This window comes from Crocuta crocuta, unplaced genomic scaffold (genome assembly GCF_008692635.1).
Source record: "Crocuta crocuta isolate KB4526 unplaced genomic scaffold, BGI_CrCroc_1.0 scaffold610, whole genome shotgun sequence".
In the NCBI taxonomy this organism is placed as follows: domain Eukaryota; kingdom Metazoa; phylum Chordata; class Mammalia; order Carnivora; family Hyaenidae; genus Crocuta; species Crocuta crocuta.
The window spans coordinates 1,003,438-1,009,913 of NW_027527456.1; the positions used below are offsets into that span (position 1 = coordinate 1,003,438).

Genomic DNA, 6,476 nt, shown 5'->3' on the forward strand with positions numbered 1-6,476 from the left:
AAACCCCATAGACCGAAAACCTTGAAAGCAAAATCTTGTTTCACTTCCACAGAGTCATCCCACCCCAGGGAGAGAAATGCTTTTCAAAGATTGGTTTCGGGGCAGGTGTAAGGGGAGCTATTTGAAGAAAAGCCGAATGAGTCCAGTTTAAACCAATACCATCCAGGCCTTTTATTTAATATCAGGTAATATAATCAAGATACACAGGACTGCCCTTGGCCGTCATTCACTTCGCTGTTTTGTGCAGACACCTGCTGATGGGAAATGGTACCAAATCACGTCTCTTCTTTGTTCGGAGAACGCCCTGTTGCAATGGCTCCAGGAGAAGCAGATTCGGGCTGGGAACCTGAGCTCTCCCTATTTTACGGCCATAAGTATCCACATCGCACGGGCACTTCCTTACTGAACACTGCGCTGCAACCAACGCGCCGATCATCCTCTAAGAGCTCACGATACTGGTGCTCTGCAGAATCGCCCTGCGGTGGGTGCCAGGCCAAGTCGCAGTCCTGACAGCGTGGACCGCCGCCGTGGTGTGGCTCCTCCGGTGCCAGGGCAACGTGCTAAGTGCCCCGGTTCATGGTGACCGACCTGGAAGGGAAGGAACAAAGGGCCTTTGAACTTCTGAACACAGACATCCACAGACAGAAGAGCTCACTGAACCCTGAGGCTNGTCGAAGTCGGATGCTTAACCGACTGAGCCACCCAGGCGCCCGAAGGAGAGAACTTTCTGAGACCAGCTGGGTAGAGCGGGGGAAGGGCTGGGATCACAGCCATACCTTCAGGCGCTGACCTCCATCCATCCTTCACATGTGCACAGTAAATCGCGCCAACACCAATCGGCTGCTCCCTAAAACGGGGGCTGTGCATAAATAAGCAACAAGTCCGGCTTCCTACCTTTATGGCATCTGAACTTTCCTCTTTGTCCCCGTACAACGCACTGCTCATGCCACCATGTGGGAGCAGCAGAGTGCGCTCGGGGTGTCGGCACCAGTTTCTGCCGCCAGTTTCTTACCCTCATGATCATGGCCCTGGCCCCGGCCATGTGCCAAATTTGACATTATGTTTTAATGTGCTGAAACTGTCCATCAGCTCAAGAGGACTACTGAGGCAGAGTCTGGGGAAAGCAGCATTTTCAAGATGATGAAAAGGGAAGCGGCGCCTGGGTGGCTCAGTCGGTTAAGATGATGAAAAGGGTGCCGTAAAGATGGGCACTAACAAGGTAATTTCGGGGCGTCTGGCTCTTGGTTTGGGCTCAGGTCATGATCTCTCGGTTTCAGGAGTCTGAGCCTCAAGTCGGGTCCCGAGTCAGTCAGTGCCAGCAGCTCAGGGCCTGCTTGGGATTCTCTCTCTCTCAAAAATAAATAAATACACATTAAAAAAAAAAAAACAATTTCCAGAAGGGTCTATTCTTCCANAAGGGAAAACTCTTCCAGATAAGACAGAGTAAATGCCCTTCACCTTATTCCTTCTACAAAGTGTAACTAAAATCCCCCGACATGATATATAAGACAAAGATAAGACTCTAAAGGGTGGGGGAAAGGAGGCGGGCTGACTGCAGACCTTGGGAAATAAGGGACGACAGAGCCGTGAGTTGCCTGGGTTTCCTTTCTGTCTCCCCTGTATCCCGGAGTACCCACTGACGATGCCAGCAGGCCGGAAGTGTAAATGGTCACAGACCAAAAAGCCCTAAGCAAAACCTGTTCTCTCTAGTCAAAGGATGGGGAAGGTTCAGCCTAGCTGGAAACCAAGCACCACGCGCGCACACGCGCGCGCGCGCGCGCGCACACACACACGCAATCCCCCTCCTGTCTGCAGAGGCCTAGTGAGAAGTCAGGACTTCTAGACNCCATTCTCGGGGCGCTTAGGTGGCTCAGTCAGTTAAGCGTCCAGCATGGGCTCAAGTCATGATCTCGTGGTTCGTGGGTTCGAGCCCCCCAGTTAGGCTCTGTGCTGACAACTTGGAGCCTGCTTGGGACTCTCCCTCTCTCTCTGCCCGTCCCCTGCTTGCACTTGCCAGCTTGCTCTCTCTCTCAAAATAAACAAACATTTAAAAAAAAAAAAAAAACATTGCAGGGGCACCTGGGTGGCTCAGTCAGTTAAGCGTCCAGCATGGGCTCAAGTCATGATCTCGTGGTTCGTGGGTTCGAGCCCCCCAGTTAGGCTCTGTGCTGACAACTTGGAGCCTGCTTGGGACTCTCCCTCTCTCTCTGCCCGTCCCCTGCTTGCACTTGCCAGCTTGCTCTCTCTCTCAAAATAAACAAACATTTAAAAAAAAAAAAAAAACATTGCAGGGGCACCTGGGTGGCTCAGTCAGTTAAGCGTCCAGCATGGGCTCAAGTCATGATCTCGTGGTTCGTGGGTTCGAGCCCCCCAGTTAGGCTCTGTGCTGACAACTTGGAGCCTGCTTGGGACTCTCCCTCTCTCTCTGCCCGTCCCCTGCTTGCACTTGCCAGCTTGCTCTCTCTCTCAAAATAAACAAACATTTAAAAAAAAAAAAAAAACATTGCAGGGGCACCTGGGTGGCTCAGTCAGTTAAGCATCCAACTTCCGCTTAGGTCATGATCTTGCAGTTTGTGGGTTCAAGCCCCACGTCGGGATCTGTGCTGACAGCTCAGAGCCTGGAGTCTGCTTCGGATTCTGTGTCTCTCCCTCTCTCTGCCCCTCCCCTGCTTGTGCTCTTTCTCTCTCAAAAATAGTTCAAGTTAAAAACAAAAACACTGCAAATAAGATGAAGTTCTAAAAAATATTCAAGTAACTAACAGGAAGGCACAAGAAGGTACATGGGAACAAAAAACAGAGGGAACAAACAGTAATCAAGTTTTTATAAATGGCAAATCGAAGCCCTATAATATCAATAATAACATTCAGTATCAGTGGTCTAAGTTCACAAACACACAAAAAGAGGCCGGCAGCGGTGCCTGAGTGGCTCTGTCAGTTAAGTGTCCAGCTCTTGATTTTGGCTCGGGTCATGATCTCTCAGTTGTGAGATCGAGCCCCAAGTCAGGGTCCAAGCTGGGTGTGGAGCGTGCTTAAGATTCTCTCTGTCTCTCTCCCTCTGCCCCTCCCCAACTCTCCAGTGTGTGTGCACTCTCTCTCTCTCTCTCTCTTTCTCTCTCTCAAAAAGAACAAAAACAAAAAAAGACCAGTAGAATTTTTTTTTAAAACATGACCTAACTATGTGCTATCTACAAGGAATTCACTTCAGATAGGTTATAGGTGGGTTGGAAGTCAAAGAATGAAAAGGATGAACCATGCAAACGTTAACTGAAAGGGGACTCGGTGGTGTGAGCCCCGGACACCTTCCATGGAGGCGTCTAGTGAGTTGCTGCCATACGCCAAGTCCAAGGTCACCGACCAGCTTACAGGTTTGCAGTGAAAACTGGGTTAAGGCTGTAAACTCAGGCAGTGCAGATCACTAAGTATCCTTATGTTGCAGTGATGCTAAAAGTGGCAGATTATTCAGGTCAAGTAAGAACAAGTCCTTTGAAAGGACAATGCCATCATTTCAGAATTTCTACAGGCAGTTCAGGAAATTGCTACAGTTACTGAAACTGTACGAAAACTGATGATTTGGTTGATAAATTGCTATTTTTTTATCAAACATTTTGAAGTTTTTTTTATTTTCAGAGAGAAAATAAAAAGTGAGGGAGGGGCAGAGAGAGAGAGGGAGACGCAGAATCTCAAGCAGGTCTGCACTGTCAGCCTGGAGCCCGATATGGGGCTCAAACTCACGAAACTCTGAGACCATGACCTGAGCTACAGTTGGACACTTAGCCAACTGAGCCACCCAGGCGCCCCGATAAATTGCTATTTTTAAATAATCCGACAAACAGGAATTAGATAGTGATCGATGTACAGCTTTCCAAATGTGCCAAAAGCCATGGAATCAAAGGCTTTGAAGGTTGTGAACTCCGTGGTATGTGAACTGCATCTCAATTTTAAAAACTCAGAAAAAAGGAAGAATGGTTATATTAATATCAGATAAAATAAACCTTGGAGCACAGAAAATTCCCAGGGACAGCCAAGGATAGTACGTAATGGTAAAAGGTTCAACCCACCAACAAGATAGCAATCCTTAATGTGTATATACGCGGTACACAACAGAACTTCAGTTTTTAAAATTTTTTTTAATGTTCTTATTTATTTCTAGGAGACAGAGAGAGACAGTGTGAGCAGGGGAGGGTCAGAGAGAGAGGGAGTCACAGACTGAAACAGGCTCCAGGCTCTGAGCCGGCAGTCAGCACAGAGCCCGACGCGGGCCCCAAACCCACGAACTGTGAGATCCTGACCTAAGCGAAAGTCGGACGCTTAACCGATTAAGCCACCCAGGCGCCCCAGAACTTCAGTTTTTAAAAAGCAAAACCGGAAAGAACAGAAAGGAGAAATTGACATGTTCACATTTATAGTTTGAAACGTCAATACCTCTCTCTCAACAATGGACAGAATTCACTAGACACAAAATCCACAAGGATATAGAGGAACAAAATAATACCGTCAACCAAACAAGACTGAATTGACATTTATACAGCATTCCACCTAATAACAATAGAAACACATTCTTTTTAAGCATGCATGGAACATTCGCCACCTAAACCATACCCTGGCTCATAGAACAAACCTGATCATATTTCACAGAACTGAAATGATAATATAGAGCGTGTTCCCTAATGATGTAATCAAACTAAGAATCTATATCAGAAAAAGAGCAAGAAATTCTCTAGACCCTTGGAAATTAAAGAAGGCACTTTGAAATGATCTGTGGAATATCAAACAACAATAAATTAAAATGAAAAATGCAACACATCAAAATTTATGAGACACAAAGTGGTGCTGAGAGGGAAATTTATAGTATTAGATGCTTACACTAGAAATGATGTAAGGTCTCAGATCAATAATCTCAACACCCACCTCAAAAAACTAGATGAGTAGAGGCGCCTGGATGGCTCAGTTGGTTAAGCATCTGACTTTGGCTCGGGTCATGATCTCATGGTTCGTGAGTTCGAGCCCCGCACTGGGCTCTGTGCTGACAGCTAGCTCAGAGCCTGGAGCCTGTTTGGGGTTCTGTGTCTCCATATCTCTCTGACCCTCCCCTGCTCACATTGTCTCTCTCTCTGTCTCTCTCTCAGAAATAAATAAAACATTAAAAGAAAACTAGAAGAGGAAAACAAATACAAGTCAAGCAGAGGGAAATAGCAGAATTCAGCAAAACTGAAAACAGAAAAATAGAATCAATGAAACAGGAGCTGGTTCTTTGAAAAGATTAAAAATTGGATAAATCTAGGCGCACCTGGGTGGCTCAGTTGGTCAAGTGTCTGACTTCGGCTCAGGTCACGATCTGGAGGTTTGTGAGTCTGAGCCCCGCATCGGGCTCTCTGTTGTCACCGTGCAATCCTCTGTCTCCCTCTCTCTGCCCCTCCACCCCCTCTTTCTCTCAAAAATAAAAACACATTAAACAAATTTTTAAGATACTTTGTGTATATGTGTGTGTATATATGTACATGTATGTGTGCGTATGTACATATATGTGTATATATACACACATATGTTATACACACACACACACACAATGGAATATTAGAAGAAAGAATGAGATCTTGCCATGTGACAACAAGGATGGACCTAGAGGGTACTATTCCTAAGTGAAATAAGTCAGAGAAAGACAAATACTGTGTAATCTACAACAGCAATTGAACAAACAAAACAGACTCACTGAGCGCAAGCGGGTGGTTGCCAGAGGAAAGAGGGTGGAGTGGGGGAATGGGTGAAATTGGTGAAGGGGATTAAGGACACCGAATTTCCAGTTATAAAATAGCTAAGTCACGGGGAGGCAAAGTACAACACAGGGAATGTAGTCAATAACGCTTTGTAATAACTCTGCACGGTGTCGGACGGTGACTATACTTATCATAGAGATCACTTTGTAATGTATCAAAATGTGGACTCTAATACCGGAAACTAATACTTCAATTTAAAAAAAAAAACCTATTCCAGGGCGCCTGGGTGGCTCAGTCGGTTAAGTGTCCGACTTTGGCTCAGGTCATGATCTCACAGTTCGTGCGTTCGAGCCCCACGACGGGCTCTGTGCTGACAGCTAGCTCAGAGCCTGGAGCCTGTTTCCAATTCTGTGTCTCCCTCTCTCTGACTCTCCCCTATTCGCGCGCTCTCTCCCTCTCAGAAATAAATAAAACATTAAAAATTAAAAAATAAATAAATAAAAATTTAAAAAGACATATTCTGTATGATAAAACAGAAAGGAGATATTTATTTATTTATTTATTTATTTATTTAATTTCAGAGAGACAGAGACAGCACAAGAGGTGAGGGGCAGAGAGAGAGAGAGAATCCCAAGCAGGCTCGGCACTTACAGCGCAGAGCTCGATGCAGGGCTCGAACCCAAAATACCAGGAGATCATGACCTGAGCCGAAACTAAGTCAGATGCTCAACTGACTGACCCACCCAGGCGCCCCCACCTTGC

At 46.1% G+C, this 6,476-nt stretch overlaps 1 long non-coding RNA gene and 1 pseudogene across 1 annotated transcript in view; one reads left to right on the top strand and one right to left on the bottom strand.

Annotated features, from left to right (window-relative positions):
• Nucleotides 1–146: 146 nt before the first annotated feature.
• The window catches only part of LOC144230772 (uncharacterized), a 20,993-nt gene continuing 14,663 nt past the window's right edge, over nucleotides 147–6,476 (bottom strand). Inside the window, exon 2 of the long non-coding RNA XR_013334865.1 lies at nucleotides 147–588. This is a non-coding gene — a long non-coding RNA (uncharacterized LOC144230772). The remainder of the gene's footprint in view (nucleotides 589–6,476) is intronic.
• On the top strand, nucleotides 3,305–3,566 carry LOC144230700 (COMM domain-containing protein 6 pseudogene; annotated as a pseudogene).